We start from the raw sequence: 14399 nt of genomic DNA, 5'->3' as shown, positions 1-14399 counted from the left end.
TCTTTTTCTGGTATCTTTCAATTCCTGTAGAAGAAATAAAAAAAGTTAACAAAATAATGAAATGGGATAAATTGAAATGGAATTTCATTGCCTTCGGTGAGATATGTTGATTGCATCACACAAAGGCTCCAATAGGCTACAGACTGGGATGCTGTACAAACTTCTTTGAAGAAGAGGATGGAAATCACTGTACAGGTAAACAAATAAGATCTTGAAAGAGGACTTCAGCAATCCTTATCTAAACATCACCTAGCCAGGAACAGGTGAGGAAAAACTTCAAGGTTGCCCTACCTTCATTCTCTTTAGTATAAAAGGGGAGAATGAAAATCTTCATCTGCTTTCAAGATTTTGTTATTATATTCTATATTAACCAAATTCTAATATTTCAAGCAGAGTCTGTTTCCTAACCTAGTTAGGAAAGTTAACCTAGTTAACTTGAAAGGCTGAACTACTTTTATAGTCTTGCTAAGAAAATCACACCTACCCATATGATAGAAAGGCTAGTTTTATACTACCATATTAGGTTGCAGGATGTATAGTAACTTATGTGACTTAACTTAATCATGTTAAATATGATTTATTTAGATTTTGCATCATAGCAAGTTGTGTTGGATGACCTCAGACATTAGAAAACAGTAAGCTCATGCTTACATAAACAGTTTTCCTTTCATAAGTTAGCTAACTGGAGGTGGTTAGAAAATGTGGATTTTAGATTTCTGTTAGGGTCCAACAATTTCCCTCTATTATTGAAGCACTAGACTATTTGTTATTCTGAATTACTACACCAGCTGTGACTTTCTCCTTCCAGCTCAATGATAATTGAGGCAGTTAAAACAGTTCCTTTCAGATACTTACTATGTTGTAAGACTCAAGCTGCTGAGAAGTCCTACTCACTGTGTTCAATAGTTTATTCTCAGGTTACTATTCGCTGTTCTCAGCCAGTTGTACATAGCTTGACATTCTGAACTAATATGGAAACCTGTACAGCAAATGTAACTCTATATTTTTATTTATAAGCCGTGTAATGTTTTATCTGATTTTAAAAACAAGCTTCAAGCCCAATGACTAAATAAGAAACCAGCCCATAGGAAATATCTAATGAATTTCAAAATCCATCTGTAATTTTTCCCAAGAGTTCAAAGTTGAATTTCAGCTCTCTGTTCCTTCCCATAAGATGGCAACATAAAACACTATTAGTGGTAGGTAGCCCCTAAGCCTTATTTTTATAACAGTTCTGCTGTAACTACAAGAAAAATTCCAATTGATTTCCTAGGCACTTTATTTGTGTTTCACACAGTAGGTGTGACATAGCTGCAGTGAATAAGAAAGTTCATTTCAACCAAAGAAATTTCTGAAGCTCCATTGTATTACTAATTTTTAAATTGATTTTTTTAACTAGTGCCAAAAAACTGATCACATACATGCGTGAAACAGTCATAACACCATATTATTATGTGATAGCTTTAAAAACGATGGGAAGAAGCACTTGGCAATGTCAATGGCAGCAGTCAGAATGGTTTCTAAAATTCATTTTAAAAAACCTCTTTCCTTTGAACTATGACTTCCATTGTTACTCTGTGATGACCTGTGAGAGACTTGCCGCACCATCTATTGCTACCCACATCAAAATCTTGCCTTTTCTAAAATCAGAAATACTACTCCACTTGAGGTAGTGGCATTGTTCACTTTTTTGGGGGTGGGAGGAACCTAGATTTTGCATGGGGGTATTTGGTAGACATGTGCTAAAATGGAGGGAATGGGTCCTTAAGGTAGGGTTCTCCAACCTTGGCAACTTTAAGACTTGTGGACTTCAACTCCCAGAATTCCCCAGCCAGCACAGTTGAAGTCCACAAGTCTTAAAGTTGCTAAGGTTGGAGATCTCTCCCTTAAGACATGTCTGAAAATAGAAACTTCAGGTATGTTTAAAAGAGTACAAACTACCTTCTGTCCAAATAGCATGGCGCTAGAATAACACCCTGTGCCAGAGGGGTGCACCAGCTTCAAGTGGTTAGACTGGGCTGATCCCACTCCCAGGGATCAACAATCAGTACCCTTGATAAAGCTGCTGTATGCTATTGGCTACTTCAGGGGTGGGGGTAGGGATATTACATCATAACTGGAATAGTTAAGAAAGGCTCCAAGCTGTCTCAGGTATGGGTGGGGTCAAGATGAATGAGGACATGGCAGAAAGACGTCATTACCCAGGAAAGTCCAGGTTATAAATTGAATAAATAATGGTAAGCACAAGAAGGGAAATGAAAGTTCACGCTTTATTCTAATACTTTGGACTGAACTAATTCGTTGCTTCTAATGTCAAAAAGATATTTCATCCCAATTTTTACAAGCTCCCCCTTGAAAGCAAAGGAAGAGAAAGGAAAGAGTCTGCATTATGAAATCATTGCTTGCACCGGGATAGATGTTGTGCCAAGAATACTGCTTGCAGTTATTCGCTGCTGCTTTCATTTCCGTTAAGAGATCGGGAGGGAATTTCTTGATAAACCTTATCAAGTTCATTGGCAAGATACAGGCCACAATGGTTATTTCACACACTGCTATCTCCTGGAAATATATTGCTAATTAGTTGTCATGAGTTTATCTCCAGGACTGAATATTTACTTGCTAGGTTTATTCTGCTTCTTTCCCCAGAGTTCAAGTAAGTATTCATAGCAAATTCCTACTTCAATTTTTCATTAAAACAATCAGCCTGTTAGATAAAAGATATTGACTGGTCCCAAATCACTTAATGAGCTTAATGAATAGAGGATTAAGTTAAACCTGTGTCTTCCCAATTTCCAAACAATCTTCATTTGTTTTCCTTCCTGCAGTTGTTCTACTTTTACTCTCATTCGTTCATTGTTTTTCTTTTTTCCAATTCCAGTTCGACTCTTGACATTAACCAAAAATTCTGCGTCCCATATTCAGAATCTCTCATCATCCTTGTATCTTTCAGTAACACTCTCAATCTTTCATCCTAATAGTGATCATGCTTTTAGATTTACCTTCATGCATGGATGAATAGACTTAAATTTGTCATATCTATGGGAATGTCTATTTTTTCTTTCTTTCATTTCACTTGTTAATTCATGCTCTTTCCCATTTAGTCGTCTTTTGTCCCAAGGCCAATCTTTCATGCACTATGTCAGATCATAGATATCTAGATATCTTCTTCTATCTTTGATCGATCAAGGCTTCTTCTTAACACTTTTTATTATGATAGGGAAGGTATGGACTAAGTTACAAGACAGTTATATCTATTTCTGCTCTAACAGTAAGGAATATCAGTATCAGTTTTGGCACATTTAAGTCAAAATAATTCAAGTTCCAAAAAGGCCAGTTTTATCTCAATCACGTTCAGTATTATTCTAGGCAAGTTAATAGTAGTTCCCTTGCAAGACTCAACAGCACTTTGGGCATGTAAAATTGACTGTTCTTTCAGCACCATCCCTTTGTGTCATCTTTTTGGTCCTTGGTAATAAAGTGTCAGGCTAGTTTAACAAGTAGAAAAAAAGCAGAAATCATTTTTTTGTGTGTGGTGAGCGCAAAGGTGCATGAAAAATGAATAGAATTGCAAAGGATATCATTGGAAGCTTAAAATAAGGAGCAAACCAAAAATATCCTTGAAAAAGGCAGGAGCAAACCATTTCCATATTGCTGCCAAACTCTCTTCATTGAGGCATCCATTAAGTCAAACACTCTGTTCAATATTTGATTGACTTATATCCCCTGACATTCTGACAGGTATTAACACACTGACACCACTATGGAACTATTCCAGAGATTTGTTTCCTACCACCAGGGTGGTCACTACCCTTGACCCTTATAACATATGCTAAACTATTAGTACCACACACATCTGACTCTTCCCTCCTTTGGATGTTTGATTTTTGACAATAGAGGGAATTGGATATTAAAGAATGACTGAGTCGTCATTAGAACTTCTGTTCTGAAGCAACTGCTCCACATCACTTCAAAACATTGTTAATCCTGATTTTTGCACTCTATTATACCTGGTATTCTCCTGACAATGAATTTTTCGAGAGCCTAATTGTTTCCTTTACAATAGCCTTCTTGGAGGTTTTCACTTGTGATGTAAAGGAGTATTAAACTTTAGACTAGGTCTCACCATTGAGTTGCTCCCATTGAAACGACACTATTAAGAAAATGCTGAAGATCTAGAGGCTGGGACTTGGGGAGGCAACATATTCATCATATTCTGAAGAGGCAATCCATGTTAAGTTTTCATTTTAAACTTAAATAAAAAAGCAACTTGCCTTTTTAGTGGCAAATGAACTGCACTGGAAACTCGCTTCAATTATATTCATGTTTCTTCTGAATACTTTCCTGCACTGCCTTCCTGCACTGCCTATCTACCTATCTACTTTTTTTGCCAATGAACAGACGTGGAAGATAGTTAAGACAACTTAGACTGAGTTCAGAAACACTGTATCTGTATCTATGGCAGCCGTAAGGCAAAGGTTCCCCACAAATCCAGAGATCCACAATAGCCTTAAGTTTAAAACACCCCAAAAGGAAGAAAAGGAAACAACTCTTCACTAAGGATGTAAAAGAGAGGGGGGAAACTGTAGGTCTGAAACAAAGGATTATTTATTTTAGTTTTTGTAAAGAAAATAGTTCCCTAATTTTATTTCCTGTTGTTGTGAAAGTAGACTCATAGGCCTATAACGGACTGTGGAGATCTTCTAGTCCAACCCCCTGCTCAAGGCAGAAGACCTTATAACATCTCAGTCAAATGGTTGTCCAGACTATTTTTGAAAATCTCCAGTGATGGAGCACCCACAACCCAAGCAGGCAAGTTATTCCACTGATTAATTCTTCTCACTATCAGAAAATTTCTTCTTATTTATAGGTTGGATCTCTCTTTAACAAGCTTTCGCCCATTAGTTCTTATCCTGCCCTTTGGTGCTTTGGAGAATAAGTCAGTCCCCTTCTTCTCTGTGACAGCCTCTTCAGTCCTGGAAGACAGTTATATGTCCCCCTTAATCCTTCTCTTCAATAGGCTGGACATACCCAGCTCCCTCATCATATGAATTAGCCTCCAGACCTTTTATCAACTTTGTTGTTCTTCTCTGCACATTTTCTAAGGTCTCAGCATATTTTTTGTATCATGGTTACCAGAACTGGATGCAGTACTCCAGGTGGGGCCTCACTAGTGCAGTGTAGTATTATTACATCTCATGATCTTGATGCTGTCCCTCTGTTGATGCAACTTGGGACTGCATTGGCTTTTTGGGCAGCAGCAGCACATTGCTGGCTCATACTCCAGTGGTAGCACCTCGATGTCTCTCACGGTTACTACCGTTGAGCCAGGTGCTGGCTATCTGTACCTATGCATTTGGTTTTTGTGTAGTATAGGTAAAGGTAAAGGTTCCCCCGCACATGAGTGCTAGTCGTTTCCGACTCTAGGGGCCGGTGCTCATCTCCGTTTCAAAGCCGAAGAGCCAGCGCTTGTCCGAGGATGTCTCCGTGGTCATGTGGCCGGCATGACTACACGCCAAAGGCGCACGGAACGCTGTTACCTTCCCACCGTAGTGGTCCCTATTTTTTCTACTTGCATTTTTACATGCTTTCGAACTACTAGGTTGGCAGAAGCTGGGACGAGTAACAGGCACTCACTCTGCTACGCGGCACTTGGGATTCGACCCGCCGAACTGCCGACCTTCTGATCGACAAGCTCAGCGTCCTAACCCACTGAGCCACCGCGTCCCTTTTTTGTGTAGTATAGATCCTTTTAATACAGTTGTTCACTACGGTTGCTTTAGAGCTGGGGTCTTCAAACTTGGCAATTTTAAGACTTGTGGACTTCAACTCCCAGAATTCCTCAGCCAGCCAAGTTTGAAGACCACTGCTTTAGAGTATGATTTGCCTTAAAACCTTCTTTTTAGATAATAGATTTGGTATATAAACATATAAGAATTATCCCCTCCTGTACTTTCCTAACACTATTTTTTTTTCTACTGGACTAACCAAACCCAAGCAATTTTTCAAGACTCTCCTAGGATGAGATGAATTCTTGGCCACCACCTTCATTTTCATAGTTCTTGACACTCCTTTCAGTTCAAATTCTTCCTTTTTTAACAGAGGTGAGTTCTAACAAAGACTCACTGGTGCCTTATACAAAACCACATTCATAAATACGTTTGTCTTTTCTGGGATTCAATAATCTAAAACATCCTACAATTAAAACAGGAAAATGTGAAAGATACCATTTTTTTGTTAAAGGTTTAAATACCCATTTGAAATAAAAATGGGGTTTTCCCTTCATTAAAAAAAGCTTCTAACAATCCCCATTACTTCCAACTCAAGGTGCTTCCAAACTGACAGCTTCATATCAATCCAAGAGGAATTTGCAAACATTTTCTCTCTTTACATATTATTTGGGACCGGGGGGGGGGGGGCTGGAAGCAGCTAAGAAAATAGAGTACAGGTTATCCTGGAAAACTTTGGGGTCTAAGTACATTCGCAGTTCTGCGAATAAAGTTGAGACACTTTACCATAGAAGCCTAATCTGGAAATACCACCAATTTTCAATCTACTTCCTTCCCAGAATGCCCCATTAAGAAGTGGCTTACCAAACTCCAGTTCACCATCATCTTCTTTTGTGGTCAGCAGGAATGCCAGATTTAGTTTCCATCTGATCAGTGAGCTCTTCATAGCTGCCCGACGTGGCCTAGAATCACTTCAGCTTGACACCTGAGTGGTATTCAAAATCGCTGTCTCAAATGTTCATTTTCCATGGGCAGCACACTGGTGTTGTAACCAGCACCTTTAAGGGAGCAAGGACTGCTGTCCTACTGTTTGCAATGACCAGCTTTGTTTGTGAAATCAAGGTTCTTTCCTGCTGTAGGAGAAGCGGTTACACCTTGAAGACAGGTTGGTGAAGATGCATACCTCTGGGAAGGGGTTCCATACTCCCAATATTGTTAGATTTTCTACACCTGGAACAGGTCTGGATAGACTGGTTGCTGCTAAAACTCCTGCAGTAGCAGTTGCTGGTTGTTTCTTCACTGTGGATGGCACAGGCTGTCACATCTGGGCTCTGCGTGGCCTTTTAAAGCACTGTCTATCATTCACCGAGAGAAGTCTACTGGGTCCTAAGTACCTCCTACAGTGAAGCAAAATACAGGTTGCTTGATCCTGATTTTATAAGACGAGATGGAGTCTGAAGGCACAAGTTTCAGTTCTGCAGGCAAGATAAATTGAGTATGGATGTTCTATTTGGTAAAAAAATGAATGAAAAATTTGTAAATTATTTTCCTCATAGGGTGCTGGTGGTAGAAAAAGTAAATCAATGGTACTCTTTCTCAGCTCCCTAGGATCTTCACAGTATTACCAAATATTCTTAAAAAACACTGATTTGTATTGGCAGATAGGAAACTTGACATACATATCCATGTCCATCAATTTATTTCTTTTTCACAATTTTGAACCACCCATCTCCCTCAGACACATGCATTAAGTAACCGATAGCTTTTTCTTTCATTTATTATCCTGGATGACTTAGAATAGGACCAGAGAGCCTGTGCCTTCTTGAGATTTTGCTATTCAACTCACATCAGCCCCAATTAGCATGGCTAATGACTATGGAAATTGTAATGTTAGCTATCAGGAGTTCCCCAATTTGCTTACAGTAGTGCTGCCAGATAGGAGAAAATGTCTTGGGGGGGGGAAATCACTCTCGGTCATAAGATCCATAGAAGTCTTTACCCATGGATATAAACCAATCAATAACTGTAACAGTGCTTGACAGGTGATGCAAACCAGTAACTCCCAGCCCAGATACATGCTACTAGTTGAATAAACCATTTCCTGGCTTCCTGACCTACCTGTATTTTTATAGTTTTTAAAATTATTTTGCACGCGAGAAAGAGAGAGAAATGAGAAGCAGGCAAACTACAAAGCAAAGTCCTTGTCTCCAAGATTACCTCTAGGTCCAAGCTGGGGCTCATGCTGTTCCAGTAAATCAAAAGAAAAGGCATCTGCATCTCAATGCTTCTTCTGAAACTGCCCAAAAAGGACAAAGGCAAGAAGAGGATGTTAGGGATCATCCTGCAAGGTGAAGGACTTCATGCTTTCCAAGAGAATATATACACTGTATCAGCTATAGCAGGGGCTCATCAGCTCAAAAAGATTAGCCTAAACAGTATTTCTGGATTTCTATGGTCCACTGAGAATTAACCAACGATGTTTTAACTTAAGAATCATCCAATTAGTCATGAATGAAGAACACAGGACTTATGTTCCTCTATTCAGAGAAGGTAAAACCAAAACATTTTTGGGTCTGGGGTGGTGCTTTCCTACACTGCATTGCATGAGACAATCTGTTTGGAGACCTGTTGGATCAGATGATGAGGTCAGATGAATTAATATTACTATCCCAGAGTAGTCAACCAGATGCTTTAAGGAAGTTGAATAACCTGGGCATAAAAGCTACAATTATCTCCTATTGTGCCTTCCAGACATTGGTGTCCAGTTGGCTTCAGCCTCCAAATCGGGAGCTGTAGAAAGTCAGGATTACTAGGTGATACTGGGGAGGCATATGGAAGCCAAGACACATGGAAGCCAAGGTGAAACAGCAAATTCTGGAGCTCTCCTCCTCCTGGGCAGTGGACCAGCTATTCAAAGCATTTTGTCTTCCAATGCCTTACTTTGAGAAGTAGTTGCACCATTTTGATGCAGGTACCTTTCTTAATATCTCTGCCCCCGAATCCACAGAGCTCTTGGAGCATTGCCACTACTTTGCTGCAGTGGAAAAAAAATGCTGCCTGAAGTTTAACAGCTTAGCCAATAAAGCAGGTACATCTTTCCTCTGAGGCAGTAGTTACTGCAAGCCCCAGGAACGTCCTTTCTTTCTTGGACAGTAGAGTCCTCCACCTAGTCCTTGTTCATTGCCCTGAGAAAAGGGGCCACTCCATTCTTGTGGTAGGACCTGCCTTAAAGATCAACTCATATATTTCTGTAATTTCTGGTTAAAAGCATCTCTGTTATTTATACAACTTGTGGCAGAAACTGAGCATTAATTCAGAGGCTTCTGTATCCATAGTCCAATGTAATGAACAACAAGGGAAGAACACAAATGGCACTTATTCTTTGTTAATCATGTGTACACTTCAGAGGAGAGTTATAACTCTCTCTGTATGATCCACAAATGGTGGCACTTTCAGCTAGGATGACGCAGGACCCAGACTGTGTACACATTGCTTTACCAAACACAATGCCTTTGGCAGTTTAAATGCAATTTCCTTGACTATTTTGCCATTGATGATTTAGAGGTGAGTGAAACCTGGAAAACACTTTCATTTATCCAAAGAAGAGATAATAGAAAATAGAACCAGAATACCAAATGTCATAGACAAATAAGCTCTCTTTTGGTTGCTGTAAGACACAAGTGATCTGTTGTTGGTAACAAAACAGTTCTAGCTAGGAGCTTTGAATGGGGTTTATAGTGCTAGTTCTAATGAAGACCAAGTTCTCATATTGCAGTAAACCAAATTGTGGTTTTATTTTACTTTGGTTTATTTATTGTGTTGTATGAGACCAGCCACCCATGCTTTATGGTTTAGTGTGTGACTTAGTTTTTAAGATTTATTTAGGACCGGATCAGTCCCCAATGCGAATGCAGCTATCATTACTAAGCTATAGCTAATGACAATAGTATTCAACTTTTTATTCTTATATTGATCTTAGACAGCAGAAAAGCCTCACCAGGACTAGTAGACATTGATAATTCTTAATGAGTTTGTCTAAATCCTATTTAAAACTCTCTAGGTTAATAGCAATTGTCAGCAAATCAGTAGTATATTCCTTAGTTTATTTGGACAAATTGATATGTTTCATCACATATTCTTCCCCTTAGCCTTCTGCTAAAGTAAAATAAATATTGAATATATCTTGCAATTTTGCTGCAGTCTCCTATCAAGGGAAAAAAATGTGTCTAAAAGACTTTTTCTACAATGGGCTAGTTTTCTCTTTGGGGTTTTTTGAGGTTTTCTGCTTTGATTGGGATTTTACTCTTAAACAAAAATAGAATTAAAGCCTTAAGTAAGTCTATTTATTTACTTAAGTTTAAAGAGATACAGCCAAACACTAGTTGAATCCTACAATAGTTGAAACAGTTTTTTTTAAGAGAGATGATACTCTTAATATGATGAGTTAGTTATATTCAGTGCTTTTTTTGTAAAAAAAAAAAAGGTGCCGGAACTCACACATGTCATACAACCCACCTTGCCTACCCTACAAGGTTCCATCCGAAAAAGGTGCCGGAACTCCGTTCTGAGCGTTCTATGAGAAAAAAAGCCCTGGTTATATTGTACTAATTTTTTCTATTTGTATATAATTAGGTACATGATAACAACACTGCAAATCTGGGACACTGTGTCATGATCACAAAATAATTAAACATCCTTAGATTGTTTTCCAGTTTTTATTTATTTATTTTATTTTAATTCTATTTATATCCCGCCCTTCTCCGAAGACTCAGGGCGGCTTACAAGCTTAGCAGTAGCCTTCATTCTATGTATATGCCTGCTTATTAGGGCTTTCACACACACACCCAAGCGGCATTATTACAAAGTCAGCTTAATTGCCCCCAACAATCTGGGTCCTCATTTTACCTACCTCGGAAGGATGGAAGGCTGAGTCAACCTTGAGCCTGGTGGGATGGGAACCTGCACTAATTGCAGGCAGCTGGTGTTACTTAAGGAGGCATTAGCCTACTGCTCCACCAAGGCTGTTAAGCTGAATAGTGGCAGTTTTCATTGGAACCAAAAAATAAAAGCACCTATCCCAGAGCACTAATTCCAACAATCATAAGTGCATCTAGACAAATAGCAGCATAAAATCATAGGGATAGATTTGAATCGAAATACTTCTTTCAAAAAGTTAGGGGCTGATCACAGTTTATTTAGGAGCTGTGATTTTGAAAGAGATGATCTAAGTCTGGTTTTCAGCTGAATCACATCTTCTATGGTTGGGTTGGGGTTTAATTTTTGGTCAACTATAATTAAAACTGTTAAGCTCTGTCTTTTGCATTATCGGGTGGAGTGTGACCCTGCACAACCGAGTCCAAACAGAATGTTTCCATGCACACGAGTAGGTACAGGAATAAGCATAGGTACAGTATAATCAGTGGCTGCGTGATCAGGGCCAGGATGAAACATAAAGATGATTCAATTAAAATGTACATAAGCTTGAATGAACACAACTGATATGATTACTCCCTGTGTCTTTAATAGTTTCCCCTTCAGTCAAATTAAAAATTACAATTGGCTGACAACTTTTGGAGAGGCTGTAAGAGCTGGATCCATGCCTGTGGCGGGGCCTTGGAACTCTGTGTACCTCTGACATGGATCTAATCTTGGTGGTCTCTTATCTGTTTTAATCCATTCTAGCTTTTAAACTCTCATCAACAAAAACCCAAAATAAAATTATCTATAGCAGCTATTTGCAGCACCCCAAATATTGATTCCCCTCTGGCTATTTCTAAAGCTTTCAATTTCCTTGTAACCCGAGGCAGTGATAAGCGTGGTCCTCAGATGGCTGGTGTTCACTGGCTCTGCCTTACCTCTCTTTGCTCTTATCACTTATTTGCATGTAAGAAGGTATGTTCCTAGATTTTTATGTTTGTTTAATTAATTAAATGTTTGCACAGCACTTGGTGAAAAAGTGGTTCAAAGAAAACAGATGGCACTTGCTGCCTTGTTCCTTTCCAGGACCACTGATGACAAAGGGTCGAATCCTGGGGTTCAGATTGAAAGGCTCCTCTTATTGCAGTACAGCTACCAGCTCACTGGACTATTTAGCAATTAGACTTAACAGTTTATTTTAGCATTTTTAAAAGATGTTTTACATGACCAAACATTTATTGCTGTCACTGAACACAGCACATCAACGTGTATGATGTTTACAGAGGATAAAACCTTCACCTGGCCACCCTTTTTGTCTGAGTAGTTTCCATCCAAGTCATAGTACCTTCTTTGGGCTGTCTTTAGCAGCTACATCCCAATGAAAACAAAGAATATTTATTTAACAGAGAACATACAGGTGAAACTCGAAAAATTTGAATATCGTGCAAAAGTTCATTTATTTCAGTAATGCAACTTAAAAGGGGAAACTAATATATGAGATAGACTCATTACATGCAAAGCAAGATAGTTCAAGCCGTGATTTGTCATAATTGTGATGATTATGGTGTACAGCTCATGAAAACCCCAAATCCACAATCTCAGAAAATTAGAATATTACATGCAATCAATAAAACAAGGAGTGTACATAGAACAATATCGGACCTCTGAAAAGCATAAGCATGCATATGTACTCAGTACTTGGTTTGGGCCCCTTTTGCAGCAATTACTGCCTCAATGCGGCGTGGCATGGAAGCTATCAGCCTGTGGCACTGCTGAGGTGTTATGGAAGACCAGGATGCTTCAATAGCGGCCTTCATCTCTTCTGCATTGTTCGGTCTCATGTCTCTCATCTTTCTCTTGGCAATGCCCCATAGATTCTCTATGGGGTTCAGGTCAGACCAGTTTGCTGGCCAATCAAGCACAGTAAAATCCCACGGTCATTGAACCAGGTTTTGTTGCTTTTGGCAGTGTGGGCAGGTGCCAAGTCCTGCTGGAAAATGAAGTCAGCATCCCCATAAAGCTCGTCTGCAGAAGGAAGCATGAAGTGCTCCAAAATCTCCTGGTAGACGGCTGTGTTGACCCTGGACTTAAGGAAGCACAGTGGACCAACACCAGCAGATGACATGGCTCCCCAAATCAACACAGACTGTGGAAACTTCACATTGGACTTCAAACATCTTGCAGTGTGTGCCTCTCCATTCTTCCTCCAGACTCTGGGTCCTTGGTTTCCAAATGAGATGCAAAAGTTGCTCTCATCAGAAAAGAGGACTTTGGACCACTGAGCAACAGACCAGGTCTGTTTTTCTTTAGCCCAGGTAAGACGCTTCTGACATTGTTTGTTGTTCAGGAGTGGCTTGACAAGAGGAATACGACATTTGAAGCCCATGTCCAGGATCTGTCTGTGTGTGGTGGCTCTTGATGCACTGACTCCAGCCTCAGTCCACTCCTTGTGAAAGTCCCCAACACTTTTGAATGGCCTTTTCCTGACCATCCTCTCCAGGCTGCGGTCATCCCTGCTGCTTTTGCACCTTTTTTCCACACTTTTCCCTTCCACATAACTTTCTATTAATGTGCTTTGATACAGCACTTTGGGAACATCCAACTTCTTTTGCAATTACCTTTTGAGGCTTTCCCTTCTTATGGAGATTGTCAGTGATGGGTTTCTGCACAACTGTCAGGTCAGCAGTCTTCCCCATGATTGTGATTCCTACTGAACCAGACTGAGAGACCATTTAAAGGCTCAGGAACCCTTTGCAGGTGTTATGGCTTAATTAGCTGATTAGAGTGGGACACTTTGAGCCTAGAATATTGCACCTTTTCACAATATTCTAATTTTCTGAGATTGTGGATTTGGGGTTTTCATGAGCTGTACACCATAATCATCACAATTATGACAAATCACAGCTTAAACTATCTGGCTTTGCATGTAATGAGTCTATCTCATATATTAGTTTCCCCTTTTAAGCTGCATTCTAATTTTTCGAGTTTCACCTGTATATGAGGTTGAGTCAACTAAGTCCAAGGAAATATCTGTATTTGCTTGATGGTTCCACAACTGAACCAATTGAAAGGTAAGTTGTCATTTATTTGTAAATATAATGTGCTCCAAAGGAAATTGTAAATAATGGTGAAGCTCAGTTAGGAAAGCTGTGGCCACAGGTTCAATTCTTCCTCCATACACATCTCATTTAGGTCTTTGAAAGGAGAAGAGAAGTAAAACTGCAACTTCCTCCTTGAAGTATTTGATTACTGCAATTGCACATACTGAGAATTTGCTATTTGGTCATTTGCAGGTGCCAGGAATAGATCTGAAAGATTTTGGGCACTATAAGCAATACCCTGTATTACTGCTGAGCCTAACAACAAAGGGCTTTGCCCCTTCTCTTAACCATGGCTACAAAAATCTTTTTTCTGATTTGTCTGTGTACTGTTGCCTTCATCTTGACTTTGACTGATATCTGAAACAACTTTTAATTGTCCATTGTTCTACTGTTATTAAAGCAGCATTTTCACGTTAAGAAGCCAACAACCTGCTTCAGTTCAATCATGAGGGGCACTTCCTCGACCATTTTAGATGTGGTACCCTCAAATCATGTGTAGGATCAGCTTACTAACTATTGGCTGCTTTAAATGGAGGTAGAAATTCTTGGGCAATGGTTCTCACTCTGGCCCTTGGTTCTCACCTCTTTAACAGATCTCAGAGCCAATTCTGATTCAGAGGCCTAGTTTTGATTGGGAGATCAACCTAGATAGCAA

Source organism: Vipera berus (assembly GCF_964194415.1).
Source record: "Vipera berus genome assembly, chromosome: 2".
In the NCBI taxonomy this organism is placed as follows: Eukaryota; Metazoa; Chordata; class Lepidosauria; order Squamata; family Viperidae; genus Vipera; species Vipera berus.
The sequence above is the reverse complement of the archived record's forward strand: the minus strand, read 5'-3'. Positions refer to the sequence as shown.